Source organism: Anolis sagrei, chromosome X, assembly GCF_037176765.1.
Source record: "Anolis sagrei isolate rAnoSag1 chromosome X, rAnoSag1.mat, whole genome shotgun sequence".
Lineage (NCBI taxonomy): Eukaryota > Metazoa > Chordata > Lepidosauria > Squamata > Dactyloidae > Anolis > Anolis sagrei.
The window spans coordinates 73,843,343-73,863,987 of record NC_090034.1 but is presented as its reverse complement, the minus strand read 5'-3'; the positions used below and the strand labels follow the sequence as shown (position 1 = coordinate 73,863,987).

At 42.6% G+C, this 20,645-nt stretch overlaps 1 long non-coding RNA gene across 1 annotated transcript; it reads left to right on the top strand.

The window, feature by feature from the left end:
• Positions 1 to 707: 707 nt before the first annotated feature.
• On the top strand, positions 708 to 20,346 carry LOC132780178 (uncharacterized). Its single transcript, XR_009631887.2, has 2 exons — positions 708 to 864; positions 19,362 to 20,346. It is a non-coding gene; the product is annotated as an uncharacterized lncRNA (long non-coding RNA).
• Positions 20,347 to 20,645: the final 299 nt, after the last annotated feature.

Sequence of the window (20,645 nt, the reverse complement as noted above, 5' to 3'; positions counted from 1 at the left end):
TGAGTAATTTAGTGCAATCTGGTAATGGAACATAGGAATGGAACAATGGACAATGAACCTGGACTACGCTTGGATGATGAGAAGATTGGGTACGGTTGTTTTTTGTAATAATTGTGCATTGTAATTGCTTATTGGTAATTTATGGATAATGTGTTAAGTCAATTGTTATATGTTGTATGGAACCACTGCTGTTTCTACTGTTTTTACTGTTTGTGAACCGCCGTGAGTCGCCTTCGTGCTTGAGATACAGCGGTATATAAGCAAAGTAAATAAATAAATAAATAAATAAATTTCCGACTCTTCGTGACCTCCTGGACCAGCCCACTCCAGAGCTCCCTGTTGGCCCTAGCCACCCCCATTTCCTTCAAAGTCAAGCCAGTTACTTCAAGGTTACCATACATCAAACTTGCCCTTGGTCCCCATCCCACCAAGAACGTGCCACAATTTATTATGATCCACACAGTCAAAGGCTTTAGAATAGTCCATGAAACAGAAATAGATGTTCTTCTGAAACTATATATTCCAAATATATATTCCAAGAAAAGCACAGGATTGTATATATTGACAAAGAGAAGATTTGCATGAAGCCCAAAGGAGTGGACCGATGACAAATTGGATACGATAGGATATTCCAAATATCACCTCTCCACCCATCCCAATTACATCACTAGGCCAGCAGGAAATAGGGGGAGTTTGAGGCTGTCAAGCTCTCTTGCCTCTTTGCAAACAACAGTGTGCAACCTCTGAGCTAACTGTGGCAACGTTCCACTCCTCTGCCCTGCACACACCGTTTCAACCATGAAGCCCATCCTGTTTGTTGCTGTCGTTCTGCTGATCAATCTGGCTCTGGCTATTGATAAAAAGGTAAGGATCGAGCTTGTCCAAAACTGAAATTCAAGGCCAAGGGGCAATTCAACTCTTTTGTTACTTTGCAGAGCAATGAAACCTGGTTCAGGTAATACTGAAACAGAGCAGGCAAAGAAGGCTGATGCCTCCAAACTCTTTGTGGCCACTCAAGGCTCTTGAATGGCCACCTAGTCTCCCCGAATGCCCTTTTTACTAGGGCGGTGTTTCTCAACCTTCCTAATGCCGCGACCCATTAATACAGTTCGTCATGTTGTGGTGACCTCTAACCATAAAAATATTTTCGTTGCTTCTTCATAACTCTAATTTTGCTATTGTTATGAATCGTAAAGTAAATATCTGATATGCAGGATGTATTTTCATTCAGTGGACCAAATTTGACAGAAATACCCAATACGCCCAAATTTGAAGACTGGTGGGGTTGGGGGGATTGATTTTGTCCTTTGGAAGATGTAGTTGCTGGGATTTATAGTTCACCTACAATCAAAGAGCATTCTGAACACCAACAATGGAATTGAAGAAAACTTTGCACACAGGACTCCCATGACCAACAGAAAATACTGGAAGAGTTTGATGGGCATTGACCTTGACCTTGAGTTTTGAAGTTGTAGTTCACTTACATCCAGAGAGCACTGTGGATTCAAACAATGATGGATCTGGACCAAACTTGGAACAAATACTCAATATGCCCAAATGTGAACACTGGTGGAGTTTGGGGAAAATAGACCTTGACATTTGGGAGTTGTAGTTTCTGGGATTTATAGTTCACCTACAATCAAAGAGCATTCTGAACCCCACCAACGATAGAATTGTGTCAAACTTTCCACACAGAGCCCACATGACCAACAGAAAACACTGTGTTTTCTTTGGTGACCTCTCTGACATCCCCTCACGACCCCCCCCCCAGGGGTCTTGACCCCCCAGGTTGAGAAACACTGTACTAGGGTGAAGGAAATGTTTGTTTTTCCTATTAGTCTCTGGGAGCAGTAATTCACCTTTTCAAAAGGTTGCATATCTCCTTCTGCATTGATGAACGTTCTTGAAAGATCCAATTGTGTTCGGGGATGGGGAGCATATTTGGCAGTTCGTGTGCCGCCCCCAAGTGCTACCTGACTTATTTCACACAGACGCATGTCTGAACTGAACCGCACACATGCACATACACATTGATGCACTGGCTGCGGTGTATAACAGGGCTGAACACCAGGCTGTGAGATTGTAACACACAATAGCAATCCTAGTTGTGAATTAACTTCTTGTTGCCAGGGTATCCAGTCTTCTTTGGAAGTAATCAGTGTTACTGTGTTAATGACGTAAATATCCTTGACCATTTTCACCTAAAATACTTACATTTAGAGATAATCATATATTTGTTGCATTTGTGGGCTTGGATCCATAAAATCTAGTGCATCATAATTTGGATGGCTTTTATGGAGCCATATCCTTAAAAATGTTTATAATACCCAAATTGTCATGTTAATTCCAAACATTACCAAATACAGTAGCGATGGGGACGCTAAAGACATGGGACAGAAGAATAAGGAATCATAGAACCCTAGAGTTAGAAGAGACCTTGTGGGCCATCCAGTCCAACCCCATTCTGCCAAGAAGCAGGAAAAACGCATTCAAAGCACCTCCAACAGATGGCCATCCAGCCTCTGCTTAAAAGCCTCCAAAGAAGGAGCCTCCACCACACTCTGGGGCAGAGAGTTCCATTGCTGAACAGCTCTCACAGTTAGGAAGTTCTTCATAACGTTCAGGTGGAATCTCCTTCCCTATAGTTTGAAGCCATTGTTCCATTGCGTCCTAGTCTACAGGGCAGCTGAAACAAGCTTGCTCCCTCCTCTCTATGACTTCCTCTCACCTCTTGAGCCATGGCCCTCACCTTGTCTCCTCTCAGCCTTTTCTTCTGCAGGCTAAACATGTCCAGCTTTTTAAGCCACTCCTCATAGGGCTTATTCTCCAGACTCTTGATCCTTTTAATTGCCCTCCTCTGGACACATTCCAGCTTAGGGTCAACATCTCCCTTCAACTGTGGTGGTCAGAACTGGACACAGTGTGATTCTAGCTGTGATCTAACCAAGGCAGAATAGAGGGCTAGCATGACTTCCTTGGATCCAGACCAGGCATGGGCAAACTTTCTAACTTTGGGGCAGCATGTTAGCACTCCCTGCTAGGAGGTCTGATTGCCCAGTGATGAAAGGAAGGAAGGAAGGAAGGGAAGGAGGAAGGAAAGAGAAGGATGGAAGGATGAAAAGGAGGAAGGGAAGGATGGAAGGAGAAAGAGGGTGAAAGGGAAGGAGCGAGGAAAGTGGGATGAAAAGACAAAAGGGAAGGAAGGAAGGATGAAAGGGTGGAAGGGAAGGATGGATGGATGGAAGGAAGGAAGGGAGGGAGAAAAAGAAGGGTGGAAGGAATGGAAGGATAAAGGAAAGCAAGAAGGAAGGAAAGACAAAATGGAAAAAAGGATGGAAGGATGAAAGAGAAGGAGGAAGGAAAAAGAGAAGGAAGGAAAGACGAAAGGAAAGGAAGAAAGGAGAAAGAGGGAGAGAGGGAAAGAAGGAAGGATGAAAGGGTGGATGGGAATGATGGAAGGAGGGAGAAAGAGGGAGGGAAGAGAGGGAAGGAGGAAGGGAAGAGAGAAGGAAGGAATGGCAGGATGATGAGAGAGAGGAGGGCCTGAGAAACGAGCCCAAGAGGCTACATCCGTCCCCCAGGCCTGGGTTTGTCCATACCCGATCTAGAAATTAGACTCCTATTTATGCAGGCCAAAATCCCATTGGCTTTTTTGCAACCTCATGACTTAGAATCATAGAATCATAGAGTTGGGCCATCCAGTCCAACCCCCTGCCAAGAAGCAGGAAAATCGCATTCAAAGCACCCCAACAGATGGCCATCCAGCCCCTGTTTAAAAGGACGGAAAGATGAAAGAGAAGGAGGAAGGAAAAAGAGAAGGAAGGAAAGACAAAAGGGAAGGAAGGAGAAAGAGGGAGAGAGGGAAGGAAGGATGAAAGTGTAGATGGGAATGATGGAAGGAAAAAGGGAGGGAAGGGAGGGAGGTAAGGAGGAAGGAAAGAAAATGAAGGAAAAACAAAAGAAAAGGAAGAAAGGAGAGAGAGGGAAGGAAGGAAGAATGAAAGGGTGGATGGGAATGATGGAAGGAGAAAGGGAGGGAAGGGAGGGAGGTAAGGAGGAAGAAAAGAAAATGAAGGAAAAACAAAAGAAAAGGAAGAAAGGAGAGAGAGGGAAGGAAGGAAGAATGAAAGGGTGGATGGGAATGATGGAAGGAGAAAGGGAGGGAAGGGAGGGAGGTAAGGAGGAAGGAAAGAGAAGGAAGGAAAGACAAAAGGAAAGGAAGAAAGAGGAGAGAGGGAGAGAGGGAAGGAAGTTGTTGGCTCATGTTCACCTTCCTCTCCATGAGGACTCCGGATCTTTTCCACACGTCCTCCTGTCAAGCCAGGCATCGTCCCCCATTCTGTGTCTTTGCATTTCATTTTTTCTGCCTAAGTGGAGTATCTTGCATTTGTCTCTGTTGAACTTCATTGTGTTAGTTTTGGCCAATCATCCATCTAATCTGTTTAAATCCTTTTGAATTCTGCTCCTGTGTTCTGGGGTATTAGCTATCCCTCCCAATTTGGTATCATCTGCAATGGGCAGTTGGAGGAAAAAGGCCCAGAATAAGGGACAAATAGTTAAACGCAAAAGAGGAAGAGGGAGGCTGGGGGATTCCAAGTTTCAAAGTCTATCTCGATGCGTTTTATATCCAAACATTGTTGGAAATGTAGTTTGCTAATAAAAAGGGTAAATATGGAGAAGATATAAATAATATTAAAGCAAAAGAAATAATATTTAGGGAGTGGAATAGGAGATAGGAAATAGAATGTAAGAAACCCTTCAAAGGGACAATAAAAGTGTGGGGGAAAAAGAAAAGAAGTTAAGTTGAGGCAATGATAATAAGGTGGCAACTATTTATTTATTTATTTAGAGTTTTTATAACCCGGTCTTCTCAACCTCCGGAGAGGGACTCAAGCCAGCTAACAACAGAGGATACAATACAATAAGATAAAGCAAATATATATCATCAATATAAAATACATTAAAATGCAATTCATACCATTTACAAGAAAGTCAGTTTGTCACAGTGAAATCACAAATTACAAATTTATCGCCATCCGCCAGTAGGTCAACAGTTATTTACTCAGTCATCAATCTGCAAATGCAGTGTCCCAAAGCCATGATTTTACCAGCTTTCAAAAAGTTAGGAGGGAAGAGGCAGATCTAATCTCCATCGGGAGGGAGTTCCAGAGCCGAGGGGCCACCACTGAGAAGGCCCTGTCCCTCGTTCCCACCAAGCGCGATTGCGAAAGAGGTGGGACCGAGAGCAGGGAAAGGGAGAGTTAAACCAATTTGGCCAATTCGTGAGAAAACTCTGAAGAAAATTCCAAAATGTTCTCCCGTATCTCCCCCTCCCCATCATCACCTCTATGGGGGGGGGGGGGGGCGACCCGTAGCACTCCCCCTTCCTGCCAGCCCCCTCCCTTCCCCACATCCCAGCAGTTTGGAATTGCACTATTGTATGATAAATCTACGTCCAGAACAGTTGACATTCCACCATTTATACCATTCCTATAATTCATTTCCTCAACTTTATAAAACCACTTCCAACTTTCCCAAGACATTCGACCAACCTTCAGAGCAACTATAAAGTGCAAGATGATGAAAAGTGCAAATTAATTAAACTATGGCAAATTAATTATAATAATGATAAAAATATAGGCAGAAATTGAGATTAATGGAAAGTAAAGGGAAAGGGTTAGTGGAGGACTTGTATACAGTTGATGGAAACCCTTTAGAATGGTGATTCCCAACCTTTTTAAAAATTTTGACTAGAGACCACTCTCCAACATTAGTACCAAAAGGGTTACGAATCAGTTTCTGGTCAACTTTAGATTTGGTGTGGCTATTGGGGGTGTTGATTCAGAAAATTGCATTGGATAGACCACATCAGCTCTAGTTTCTGATACAGAACATATGCCATCCAGTAGTCGTCATCTGCTCACCTACAGAAAACCATATTTCATAAGCCTCGACACTATAAGAGGGTGTCACGAGACCAATCTCTCTCATTGCAGTGGTCTAGTAACTGTGAGGCTGCGGACCATATTTTAGTTCTTCCAGACCACTGGTGGTCCACGGACCAAAGGTTGGGAACCACTACTGTTGAACATAAAGAAATTCAGAATTGGATAGGACCAGGGAATTGGATTCAAAGTTGGGCTATAAGATAGGGCATTTTCAGATAGAGGGAAAAAATAGTGAACAGGATTGCCCATTTGAGAAGATGATTAGGAAACATTTGAGGAAGGAGAAGAAGGTGGCAAGTGACCTGTATGGACAAATCATTATGGTAAAAGAAATAATAGAGGAAATTTTCCAATCATGGTGAATGGACATGGAAATTGAGAGGGAAGACATCCAAAGGGAAATAATAATAAAAAAGTACAATGTATTGAGGCAGCATTTCTCAACCTGGAGGTCGGGACCCCTGGGGGGGGGGGTAATGAGAGGGTGTCAGAGGGGTCACCAAAGACCATCAGAAAACACAGTATTTTATATTGGTCATGTTGGTTCTGTGTGGGAAGTTTGGCCCAATTCTATCATTGGTGGGGTTCAGAATGCTCTTTGATTGTAGGTGAACTATAAATCCCAGCAACTACAACTCCCAAATGTCAAGGTTGATTTTCTCCAAACTCCATCAGTGTTCACATTTTGGCATATTGAGTATTCCTGTCACGTTTGGTCCAGATCCATTATTGTGTATGTCCACAGTGCTCTCTGCATGTAGGTGAACTACAACTCCAAAACTCAAGGTCAATGCCCACCTCCTAGCACTGAAAGCTGGATGGTGTCAGACTCCACCACAAATGAGCATCCTATGCTGAGGCACTAGTCACAGGGTATTCTGTGCAAAACCACAATGACACACACAGCTTTTAACTACTGTATATACCCGAGTATCAGCCATTTTTTCAGCCCTTTTTTAGGCTGAAAAAGTCCCCTTTAGGTTACACTTGAGTCAAGTTATTTATTATTTTATTCTGTTATTATTTTTATTACATTTTTATTTTAACCCTATTTATTATTGTTATTACTACAGTTATTATTTCACTCTATTATTATTATTATTTTATTCTATTTACTATTATTATATTCACTATTTCACTCTTTTTATTATTACATTTATTATTTTACTCTATTATTATTATTATTAAAGAAATTTTATTAAATTTTATATGGAATACAACGAAAGAGTGAGAACAATAAGGTATAGGAAAGTGAAGAAAGAAAGAGAAAGAGAAAGGCCAATAAAGTAAAAAATAAAAAGGATATCCTAAATAAAACCCTATATACAAAAATACATCAAAACACACACACAAAAAGGTGACTTCCATTCCATCTTCTTGGAGAAAATATTCTTATTATTCAAAAATATATAAAAATATTATTATTATTATTATTATTATTATTATTACATTTATTAGAATATAATAATAATGGGTTAAACCCTTGTGCCAGTAGGACTGAAGACTGACAGGTTAGAGGTTCAAATCTAGGGAGAGCATGGATGAGCTCCCTCTGTCAGCTCCAGCTCTCCATGCAGGGACATGAGAGAAGCCTCCCACAAGGATGGTAAATTATCAAAACATCCAGGCGTCCCCTGGGCAACATCCTTGCAGGTGGCCAATTCTCTCACACCAGAAGCGACTTGCAGTTTCTCAAGTTGCTCCTGACACGAAAAAAATTACATTTATTATTTGATTCTATTTATTATTATTACATTTATTATTTTACTCTATTTATTATTATTATATTTATTATTTGATTCTATTTTTATTATTACATTTATTATTTTACTCTATTTATTATTATTATATTTATTATTTTATTCTATTTTTATTATTACATTTATTATTTTACTCTATTTATTATTATTATATTTATTATTTTATTCTATTTTTATTATTACATGCATTGTTTTACTCTATTATTATTATTATTACATTTCCATTATGTTACTCTATTGTTATTTTTATTATATTTATTATTTTACTCTATTATTATTATTGGAAGGATACGTAAGCACATTTACATTGAAGAAGGTTAGAATAATGGTTTAATTAGAGCTGGACAGTCGTATCTTACCGTTTTATGTAAATATTCAAAAACATTTAACCTACAGATGCCTCAATTAATATCATTTTATTGGGATCTATTTTTATTTTAAAATTTATCATTAGCTGTTGCATTTCCCACCCTTGGTTTAGATTCGAGTCAATACATCAGTGTTTCTCAACCTGGGGGTCGGGACCCCTGGGGGGGTCGTGAGGGGGTGTCAGAGGGGTCGCCAAAGGCCATCAGAAAACACAGTATTTTTTGTTGATCATGGGGGTTCTCTGTGGGAAGTTTGGCCCAATTTTCTCATTGGTGGGGATCTGAATGCTCTTTGATTGGAGGTGAACTATAAATCCCAGGAGTTACAACTCCCAAATGTCAAGTCTCTTTTCCCCAGACTCCACTAGTGTTCACATTATTGAGCATTCATGCCAATGTTGATCCAGATCCATCATTGTTCTTTGGATGTAGGTGAACTACAATTCCAAAACACAAGCCACCAAACCCTTCCAGTATTTTCTCTTGATCATGGGAGCTCTGTATGCCAAGTTTGGTTCAACTCTATTGTTTGCGGAGTTCAGAATGCTCTTTGATTTTTGGTGAACTATAAATCCCAGCAACTACAACTCCCAAGTGACAAAATAACCCACCCACCCACCTACCCCCAATATTCAAATTTGGGCGTATTGGGTATTTGTGTCAAATTTGGTCCTGGGAATGAAAATACATTCTGCATATTGGATATTAACATTACGATCCATAACAGTAGCAAAATTACAGTTATGACGTAGCAACAAAAATAATGTCATCGTTGGGAGTCACCACAACATGAAGAACTATATTATGGGGTCGCAGCATTAGGAAGGTTGAGAACCACTGCAATACATTTTCCCAGTTTTTTGTGCTAAAATTAGGTACCTCGACTTATATTCGTGTTGGCTTATGCTCGAGTATATAGGGTAGTTTTTTTCCCTGACAAATGCCAGATACACACGCCCTGCCCTGAGCAAAATGACTGCACCCCTCTTTTTGCGGCTGCAATTCTCCGAACTCTACAACTGTTTTTTTCTCTTGGATCCCATTCTGCCTGCAAGCTAAAGCAAGGGCAGGAAGCAGGCTTCAAATGCTGGCATCACCTTTTTGCGCATCTTTGGTTCTTCGTTGGCTGGCTGGTAACCACAAAGCAGCAGCCCCTGAGAAAGTGGGGAGTTGCGGAGGGGGGCAGGCAAGGCAGGCAGTAACCGCAGCGCTTCTCGGGAAATCTGCGGTTGTCAGGAGGCAAAGGAAGCAAACCTTTCAGAAGAACGTTAGAATAGTACTTCTGTAAATACTGCAAATATAGATGCAAACCCAAATCAATTGTTATGGCTGTTTCTGCTATTGTTACAGTGGTGTCTCGGCATTTGCTGGGATTACGGGCACAGGGCCATCTGAAGTGGGAAATTGTGAATTTTAAAACTATCTTAATTAAAGATAATACCTTGCTAGATCCTCCAGTGTGACTATAATCAACTTGCAGCAGAAGTTTTTGCAGAACATATTAGGCCCCTTCCATGCAGCCATATAAAATCCACGTTAAACTGGATTCTATGGCAGTGTGGACACTGATAATCCAGTTCAAAGCAGATATTGTGAGTTATATGGCTGTGTGGAAGAGCCCTTTAAGTTCCAATCAAGAGAGAAAAGCAGAGTATTAGTATTATTAGTTTTTTTTAATGATTTTTATTAAAGTTTTCTAGTAGCGATACATCAATAAGGTGTTAATCATTGATATATTAGTTTTACATTAAAAGAAAAACAGGTAGGGGAGAGGTGAGGGCAGGCATGGGGCAGGTAGGTTACCTATCTATAAAGTGGGGGGGAACGGGGGATCGGACAGGGTGGGGTGCCAATTATCTAATCGGGGATGGAGGGGGGGGGGGCGGTTGTGCGTGGTTGGGAAAGTGGGACGTGAAATGTGTTAGTGTATGAATATATTTTTTCTCTTATTCATTATTTACCCCCATAGATTTGTTAGTATTTGTGTAGTCTTATTAGTATTAGTATTATTAGTAACTAGCCGTCCCCTGCCACGCGTTGCTGCGGCCCACTCTGGTGGTCATGGGGGTTCTATGTGGGAGGTTTGGCCCAATTCTATCGTTGGTGGGGTTCAGAATGCTCTGTGATTCTAGGGGAACTATAAATCCCAGCAACTGCAACTCCCAAATGTCAAGATTCTATTTTCCCCAAACTCCACCAGTGTTCACATTTGGGCATATTGAGTATTCGTGTAGAGTTTGGTCCAGATCCATCACTGTTTGTGTCCACAGTGTTTTCTGGATGTAGGTGAACTACAACTCCCAAACTCAACATCAATGCCCACCAAACCCTTCTAGTGTTTTCTGTTGCTCATGGGAGTCCTGTGTGCCAAGTTTGATTCAATTCCATCATTGGTTGAGTTCAGAATGCTCTTTGATTGTAGGTGAACTATAAATCCCAGCAACTACAACTCCCAAATGACAAAATCAAATTTTTTGAGTGAAGGGCATACATTGGGTTGTTAGGTGTATCGTGTCCAAATTTGGTGACAATTGCCCCAGTGGTTTTTGAGCTCTGTGAATACCACAAACAAACATTACATTTTTATTTATATAGATAACCAAATTTGTGGAGTCTAATCCAGGTATGGGCAAACTTCGACCCTCCAGGTGCTTTGGACTTCGGACCTCCGAGTGCCACCGGCTGTTAGGAATTGTGGGAGCTGAAATCTGAAATACCCAGAGGGCCAAAGTTTGCCCATACCTGGTCTAATCTATTAACAGCAAACTTGCAAGTGTTGAAGGCAACTTTATAATCGGTAGTCCACATTCTGGTTACATCCCGAATAGACTACTGCAATGCACTCTATGTGGAGTTGCCTTTGGAAACTGTTCAATCAATCCAGATATGGTCAAACTTCGGCCCTCCAGGTGCTTTGGACTTCGGTCCTCCGAGTGCCACCGGCTGTTAGGAATTGTGGGAGTTGAAATCTGAAATACCCAGAGGGCCACAGTTTGCCCATACCTGGTCTAATCTATTAACAGCAAACTTGCAAGTGTTGAAGGCAACTTTATAATCGGTAGTCCACGTTCTGGTTACATCCCAAATAGACTACTGCAATGCACTCTACATGGAGTTGCCTTTGAAGACTGTTCAATCAATCCAGATATGGGCAAACTTCGACCCTCCAGGTGCTTTGGACTTCGGTCCTCCGAGTGCTACTGGCTGTTAGGAATTGTGGGAGTTAAAATCTGAAATACCCAGAGGGCCAAAGTTTGCCCATACCTGGTCTAATCTATTAACAGCAAACTTGCAAGTGTTGAAGGCAACTTTAAAATCGGTTGCCCACATTCTGGTTACATCTCGAATAGACTACTGCAACGCACTCTACGTGGGGTTGCCTTTGGAGACTGTTCAATCAATCCAGATATGGGCAAACTTCGGCCCTCCAGGTGCTTTGGACTTCGGTCCTCCGAGTGCCACCGGCTGTTAGGAATTGTGGGAGTTGAAATCTGAAATACCCAGAGGGCCAAAGTTTGCCCATACCTGGTCTAATCTATTAATGGCAAACCTGCAAGTGTTGATGGCAACTTTATAATCGGTAGTCCATGTTCTGGTTACATCCCGAATAGGCTACTGCAACGCACTCTACATGGGGTTGCCTTTGAAGACTGTTCAATCAATAGCCTTTGTTTGACTGTTTAATCAATAGCCTTTGATTCAACAGTTCACTAGATAGATTTGCCCGCCCTCCCCAACTATATCTGATCTCTTGCACTTTACCATTGTTCCCTGCCCTATAGATATAGTGACATTGCCCTTCTAGCCCTAACTTATCATATGGCTCCTGCCCTTTTTCCATCAGCCCTGTCCTCACAGCTGTATTGCACAAGCTCCTGCCTGCCTAAGTTTAGAAATTTGACTAATATGTCAGGCTATTAGTTATTTGTTGGAGCCCCCGGTGGCGCAGTGGTTTAAACCCTTTTGCCAGCAGGACTGAAGACCGACAGGTCGCAGGTTCAAATCCGGGGAGAGGCAGATGAGTTCCCTCTATCAGCTCCAACTCCTCATGCGGGGACATGAGAGAAGCCTCCCAGAAGGATGATACAACATCAAAACATCCAGGCGTCCCCTGGGCAACGTCTTGCAGACGGCCAATTCTCTCACAACAGAAGTGACTTGCAGTTTCTCAAGTCGCTCCTGACACGACAAAAAAAAAGTTATTTGTTGATGGTTTCTTTATGATGTCACTTTTAAAAAATTGTACTGTGTTTATTTTAATCTATGTCTGACCAGGCTTGCCCCCATGTAAGGCACCCCGAGTCCCTTCGGGGAGATGGTGGCTGGATACAAAAATTAAATTATTATTATTATTATTATTATTATTATTATTATTATTCGGAAGCTTCAAATGGTCCAATGGGTGGTAGCCAGGTTTCTAAATGGAGTGACACACAGGGAGCATACAAGCCTCCTGTTGTGTCAGCAACACTGGCTGCCAGGTTGCTTCCAAGCACAATTCAAAATGCTGGCTTTAGCCTATAAAGCCGTCAATGGTTCTGGCCCAGCTTACCTGCCCAAATGTATCTCCCGCTATGAACCATCTCTGGGGAGGCTCTGCTCTCAGTCCCACCTCCTTCGCAGATGCAACTGGTGGGGATGAGAGACAGAGCCTTCTTAGTGGTGGCCCCTCATATGTGGAACTCCCTCCCCAATGATCAGCCCCTTCTCTCCTGCCTTTCAGGAAAAAACTAAATATGTTGTTGTGGGACCAAGCATTTGACACAGTACAGTAAATGACCAAGAATCAATGTGATTGATAAATGGAACAACCCTAGATTATGTTTTGGATGGCGTGATTTTAATTAATGTTTTTAATCATTCATGTTTTAATTGTTTGGTTTTAATTGTAATTGTTTATTTGATACTTGTATGTATGGGATCAAATTGTTGCCTGTTGTAAGGCCGCCTCAAATCCCCTCCGGGGTGAGAAAAGTGGGATATAAATACGGTCGAGAAATAAATCTAGCATAGTGTCTAGATCTAGGGAAATAATGCTACCCCTCTATTCAACTTTGGTTAGACCACACCTGGAATATTGTGTCCAATTCTGGGCACCACAATTCAAGAGAGATATTGACAAGCTGGAATGTGTCCAGAGGAGGGCGACTAAAATGATCAAGGGTCTGGAGAACAAGCCCTATGAGGAGCGGCTTAAGGAGCTGGGCATGTTTAGCCTGAAGAAGAGAAGGCTGAGAGGAGATATGATAGCCATGTATAAATATGTGAGAGGAAGCCACAGGGAGGAGGGAGCAGGCTTGTTTTCTGCTTCCCTGGAGACTAGGACGCGAAACAATGGCTCAAACTACAAGAAAGGATATTCCATTTGAACATGAGGAAGAACTTCCTGACTGTGAGAGCCGTTCAGCAGTGGAACTCTCTGCCCCGGAGTGTGGTGGAGGCTCCTTCTTTGGAAGCTTTTGAACAGAGGCTGGATGGCCATCTGTCAGGGGTGATTTGAATGCAATATTCCTGCTTCTTGGCAGGGGGTTGGACTGGATGGCCCATGAGGTCTCTTCCAACTCTTTGATTCTTTGAATCTATACTATGAATATCCTGCTTTCACAACCACACACAGAAATAGGATATACTGTGGCATGGCTGATTTGAACATTGGCATCTACAGATATATTTTTGCATTTGAGGAACTGATCTAGTTCCTTCATAGCTGTCCTTTCGAGCCTTATGTCTTCTGCTTTCTTGACTAGAGTCTCAGTTTTGATTCATGACTGAGCTAAGGTAAAGAAAATATTTCACAATTTCTTCAACCCATTTCAAAGTTCTATAAACACTGTTTTTTCAATAGAAGGCAAACCGTGAAACAGTGGTTTGTGCCCTATTCCGTATTTACAAGCTGATTTCTATTTGTATTTTGTTACTACTACCTGCCTTGAGCATCCTTTTTGGAAGCGAGTGTGGAGTACAAAATAAACCTCAATCACTGCCAATAAGTGACTAGGGAAATTTGTTGTTGTTCATTCGTTCAGTTGCTTCTGACTATTTGTGACCTCATGGACCAGCCCATGCCAGAGCTCCCTGTCAGCCATCACCACCCCCAGCTCCTTCAGGGTCAAGCCAGTCATTTCAAGGATACAATCCATCCATCTTGCCCTTGGTCGGCCCCTCTTCCTTTTTCCTTCCATTCTCCCCACCATCATTGTCTTCAACCTTTCCTGTCTTCTCATGATGTGGCCAAACTAGGGAAAAAGAGGGACTTATTTACTACTCCTGTTTGCCACAATCTTCTCGGTTGAGCCTGAATTTCTGAAGAGAAGTGTAAATGACATTCCACAGGGACACCATTGTAGGCTTTCGTCAATTTAGGAAGCCCAATGGCACTTGTTCCCAATCACAGAGGGAACTGGAACTATTGGAGTTTGAAACAAGAAGGGTTAGAACACTATTTCTCAACCTTCCTAATTCTGCGACCCCTTAATACAGTTCCTCATTTTGTGGTGACTCCCAATCATAACATTATTTTCATTGCTACTTCCAGGCATGTAGCCGGGGGGGGGGGGGGGGGGGGGGGGGCTCGAGGGGCTTCAGCCCCCCCCCCCCCGAAATTCTCATGGTGGTTCGCGAAAAGGCCTTACTGGTGCATTATTTAAACTGTTATGTTTATTCATATCATGATCTGATCACCATACTCAATATATCCCATATGCATGGGGGTATTGGGGTAATGATACAAAAGGTTTGCTAGGCTAGACCCTCTTTCACTCAGACTCAGCCCCCCCCCCCCGAAACTCAGCCCCCTCCCGAACGGCCCCCCCCCAAAAAAAATTCAGCCCCCCCCCCCCCCGAAACGAAATCCTGGCTACGGGCCTGGCTACTTCATAACTGTAATTTTGCTACTGTTATTGTAATGTAAATATCTGATATGCAGGATGTACTTTCATTCACTGGACCAAATTTGGCACAAATACCCAATATGCCCAAATCTGAATACTGGTGGGGTGGCCGGGGGGAGGGGGAGGGGGTTGATTTTGTCATTTGGGAGTTGTAGTTGCTGGGATTTATAGTTCGCCTACAATCAAAAAACATTCTGAACTCCACCAACAATAGAAATTAAAAAAAAACTTGGAACACAGAACTCCTCTGACCAACAGAAAACACTGGAAGGGTTTGGTGGGCATTGACCTTGAGTTTTGGAGTTGTAGTTCATCTACATCCAGAGAGCCCTATAGACCCAAACAATGATGGATCCGGACCAAACTTGGCACGAATACGCAATATGCCGAAATGTGAACACTGGTAGAGTTTGGGGGAAATAGACTTTGCCATTTGGGAGTTGTAGTTGCTGGGATTTAAAGTTCACCTACAATCAAAGAGCATTCAGATCCCCACCAATGAGAAAATTGGGCCAAACTTCCCACAGAGAACCCTCATGATCAACCCCACCAAAGATAGAATTTTGCCAAACTTCCCACACAGAACCCCATGACCAACAGAAAATACTGTGTTTTCTGAGGGTCTTTGGAGACCCCTCTGACAGCCCCTCATGACCCTCCCAGGGGTTCCCGACTCCCAGGTTGAGAAACACTGGCTTAGAGTGACAAACAAGTTGCTATTTTATTTATAACGGTTAAAAACATTAAAAAAAATAAGACAATAAATAGGGATGGAGTAATTTTGCTTGTGTATCAAGTATGAGGCTGTGGTAGCACAGTGGGTTAAACCACTAAACTGCAGAACTCGCTGACCGGAAGATTGGTGGTTCGAATCCATGGGTCGGGGTGAGACCCAGCTTCTGCCAACCTAGCTTCTGCCTACCTAGCAGTTTGAAAACATGAAAATGTGAGTAAATCAATAGGTACCACTTTGTTGGGAAGGTATTGGCACTCCATGCAATCATATGACCTTGGAGGCGTCTATGGACAATGCCAGCTCTTCGGCTTAGAAATGGAGATGATCACCCCCCCCCCCCTTCCAGAGTTGGACAATCTTTACCTTAACAAGTATACCTTTTAGTTATATTCTTGAAGCCATTTTAGCGGCATTTTCCATTATTTTTCCAAATCTTGTGCTATTCTCTTATCAATCCTAAAAGCCTCTTTCTAATAAATGAAAAGTAGCAGAATAATGCCAGTGGAATAACTGTTGTTGTTTTTTTCTTCCAAAATTCTGGTGTATAATGATAGCAGATTACTTTCTAAATCAGTGGTTCCCAACCTGTGGTGCATGGACCACCAGTGGTCCACAAGAACTAAAATATGGTTTGTGGCCTCGCCATTACTACATGGCAAAACCACACGGCAATGAGAGCGACTAGTCTCGCAAAACCCTCTTATACTGCTGAGGCAACGAGTATATTGGGAGGGGAGAGGCTGACTACCAACGAAAGATTGCTACTACCACATCATGGGCGAACAGATGGCGATTACTGGATGGCATATGTTCTGTATCGGAAACTAAAGCTGATGTGGTCTGTCCAATGCAATTTTCTGAATCAGCACCCCAAATAACCAAACTGAATCTAAAGTTAACCAAAATAATTTGTAACCCTTTTGGTACTAATGTTGGAGAGTGGTCCCTGGTCAAAAAAAGTTCGGGAACCACTGTTCTAAACAGTATAAAGGAATGCAGTGAGTCCTTAGTATCTGCCTGCTGGAGTTTGCTTCCAAAATCCATGGATACCAAAATCCATGATTGCTCAAGTCCCATTATATGCAAAGGCTTGATAAAATGCTGTCACTGCTACAAAAGGGCAAAAATTGAATATAGGGATGATTCAATCTGAGGATACAGAAACCTATGGATATGGAGATCCAAATATATCTAGATTTATTTCCTGTTCAAAAGTAGCATCTCTAGTAAGTAGGGCTGGGCGGTTTCGTTCGTTAATTTCGTAATTCGTTATTAATTCGTTTTTTTTGATAACGAAGCGATATTGAACCATTCAGGAGCAACTAAAAAACCAAACATTTTTTTCAATTCGTTTCGTAATTGTTTCGTAATTGTTTCGAACTCGTTTCGAAATCGTTTCGTTATTACTTCCGCATGTCTGGTGCAAGTTTTAGGGTTGCTGTTTGTTTTATCAGTGAAAAAAATATATAATTATCGCACCAACAGTCAACAACAGAGGGAGAGGGAAGCTTCAGAAGTTCCCCCTGTCCCATTTGGAGGTTTTTTTAGCGTATTGCGCGATCGCGTCCGCCATTAACGAATCGATTCGTAATTGCTTCGTTATTGTTTCATAATTTCTGAAATTTCGTAAATATCGAACTTTTTTAAAGAAAAATTTCAGAATTCTTTTAAAAATCGAAACGCAAAACCCCCCTAAAAACGAATTGAGTTTAGAAACAAATTTTTCCGTGGTTGCCCAGCCCTACTAGTAAGCTCCTTCAATCAACTTCAGTTATGGTCTCTTTTCAGGCTTCCCTTGGCAACATGGGAAACCCTAAGAGAGAAATGAGCAGGTGTGAGCATGTAGGTCCTCATGTTCCTTGTGAAATATCTGAGCAAGTCTTTTAGTTAAGCCCTAAAGAGGTAAGAATGCTGAGTGAATTTGCCTAAAAGGAGTTCAAGACTGAACAGTACCATTGGCCCTCTGGATTTGCGGATTGGATTATTCACAGATTTGCTTTTTCTAGGATCCATTATGTCCTCCAGCGCAAATCTATGGTCAACTTCTGCCAGAGGCTGAGCAGTCATGTGGGAAGATTTAGGGCTCATCTACACTGACATATAACCCAGTTTGTGATTCTAGAATATCTGCTTTAAAGTGGATTATATGGCAGTGTAGACTCATATAATCCAGTTCAAGGCAGATAATCTGGGATCCGTTACAGGATTATATGGCAGTGTATATTCCAACACTTCTTTTGGAATCTCTAGATTAGGCCTAGACAAATTTGGACCTTCCAGGTGTTTTGGACTTCAACTCCCACTATTCCAAATAGCCTCAGGCCCTTTCCTCCCCTCAGCCCCCCCCCCCCCAGCTGCTTAAGGGGCCTGAGGCTGTTAGGAATGGTGGGAGTTGGAGTCCAAAACACCTGGAGGGCCCAAGTTTGCCCATGCCTCCTCTAGATGCTCCAGTGTTGTTTTATGGTCAACTTCCTGAGTCATGTGGAGAGACTAGATCTGGCATGGGCAAACTTTCTAACTTGGGGGCCCGCATACTAGGACTCCCTGCTAGGAAGACTGGCAGCCTGATGATAGAAGGAAGGAACTGAAGGAGAAAGGAAAGAGAGAAGGAAATAAGGACAAAAGGGAGGAAGGGAATGATGGAAGGAGAAAGAGGGAAGGAAAGACAAAAGGGAGGGAGGGAGGGATGGAAGGGAAGAAAAGAGAGAAGGAAGAAAAGGAGAAAGAGAAGGATGGATGGATGGGAGGGAGGGAAGGATAAAAGAAAAAAGAGAAGGAAGGAAAGACAAAAGGGAAGGAAGGAAGGGAGGGAGGGAGGGAGGAAGGAAGGAAGGAAGGAGAAAGAGGGAGAGGGGGAGAAAGAGGGAAGTAAGTAAGGACAAAAGGGTGGAAGGGAAGGATGGAAGGAGAAAGAGGGGAGAAAGACAAAAGGGACGGAGGAAGGGAAGGAAGGAAGGGAAGGAAGAAAAGGAGAAAGAGAAGGGCTGGATGGAAGGAAGGAAGGGAAGAATAAAGGAAAGAGAGAAAGAAGGAAAGACAAAAGGGAAGGAAGGAAAGAAGGAAGGAAGGAAGGAAGGAAAGAAGGAGAAAGAGAGAGCGAGGGAGGAAAGAGGGAAGTAATTAAGGGTGGAAGGGAAGGATCGATGGAAAGAGAAAGAGGGAGGGAAGAGAGGGAGGTTAGGAGGAAGGAAAGAGGGAAGGAAGAAAAGCCAAAAAAGTGGGGGGGGGGGGGAGGAAGGGAGAAGGAACTAAGGAAGGGAGGGAAGGAGGAAGGAAAGAGAAAAGGAAGGAAGGATAGGATGGTGAGAGAGAGGAGGGCCTGAGAAGTGCCCAAGGGGCCATATCCGGCCCTCGGGCCTGGGTTTGGCCATACCTGGACTAGATATTCCTAGAGAGGTGTTGTGGTGGTACTTGTGCCCCTAACCCCTAATGTGGGAGACTATACCAATAAGCCAGCTGCACATCCTGTTTGCATGTATAAACATTAGGAGACTCTTAGATTCACCTTCTGAGATCAAAAGGAAGAAAACAATGTGCTTGTGGGCACAGAAGGGGTGGCCTTTCCAATTCCCTACCTGTGTGGATGACAATGTACACCTCTGCTTGTTGAACCATTTCTTTAACTCTGTATCAAATGCTCTTCCCAATTACTTTTTCAGGACGGCGACACTCCAGCTCAAACAAATCAAACTACCCCGAGCACTACGACCACTCAGAGTAAACCAACTAATCACCAGATCATGTGCTGTGGTGGCCCAGCTTCCTTTCTCATACCACTTGTATTGGTGATGATTTGTCTCGTTCCAGTATACTGAGCCTGGAGGAGGATATGCTCTGGAAAGCTCTCCGAGCCCCTCATGAAGCATCAAGAAATGAGTCTTTTCCAATCCAGCCAGCATATTCATTTTGTCAACCCATAATGCTACACTGTCTGCCATTCTCTACACCTCAAGATTTCCTGGCTCAGTCTTCACCACCATCTTCACCATTGGCAAAATTAAAGGGGAAAGCTAATGGAGAGCTGCTGAGATAAATCCCAGATGCATGCATTAATACAGAGCTGCTCTACACAATTGAGGTTCAGAAGCCTGAAAGAAGATGGTTGCCAGACAGAATTCCTTTTGATTAAGACATTTTGAGACTGGTAGATAATCCTTCTAATATCTCCCCCTGTGCCTTCTTTGAGAAGAGTCAACATATCCATCATTAACATCCTCTTAGGCAGACTGCTGTGCATTAACACCCCAACCCTGTTTCGTGCATCTCTCATTTGTTTCAGTGGAGAGGATTGCCTCAGCCCCATTGACTGAGAGCTGCCTCCTACTTTGCTCCTTCTGACCTGCCAAATGAAGGGACCTCCTTGGCTTCTCCCATGGGATGACCATCTGCCGCAGTTTTTGGAAACCTGCTCTCAAGATGACAGTGAAAGAAGCATTCTCCAATATTTGAGAAAGTGTGTAGACAACACTCTGGTTCCGTGGATGTCCTCTTCAGAATTTCTTGTGGAGGAGAACATCATTTCCAACTTGGCTCACATCAACAGAAGAGGGCAAAGTGGACTTTGCAAATCTTCTCTTGGCATCTCTTGCAACCTTCCCCCACAATGTTTGGTTTTGTTTAATAAATGCATGCTTCTCGGCTGGCTTACCTGCCTTTTTCTTCTCTTTGCTGCTCAAACAAACCAAATAAATTAGCTGAGACCCTACAAGAAAAATCTCATCTCTACCTGTTAGGTAGAGATGGGATGTTAGGTTCCATCCTAACATTCTGCATTCTCTCATTCGAGTGTTATGAATAACTTTTCAATAATTTAAAGCATAGGTTCTTTTCATTGCAGTTTGCAGTAAGAGAAAGGGTATCAGGGTCTTTGGACCATATTTTATTAATTATTATTATTATTATTATTATTATTATTATTATTAACTTTATTTGTACCCCGCTAG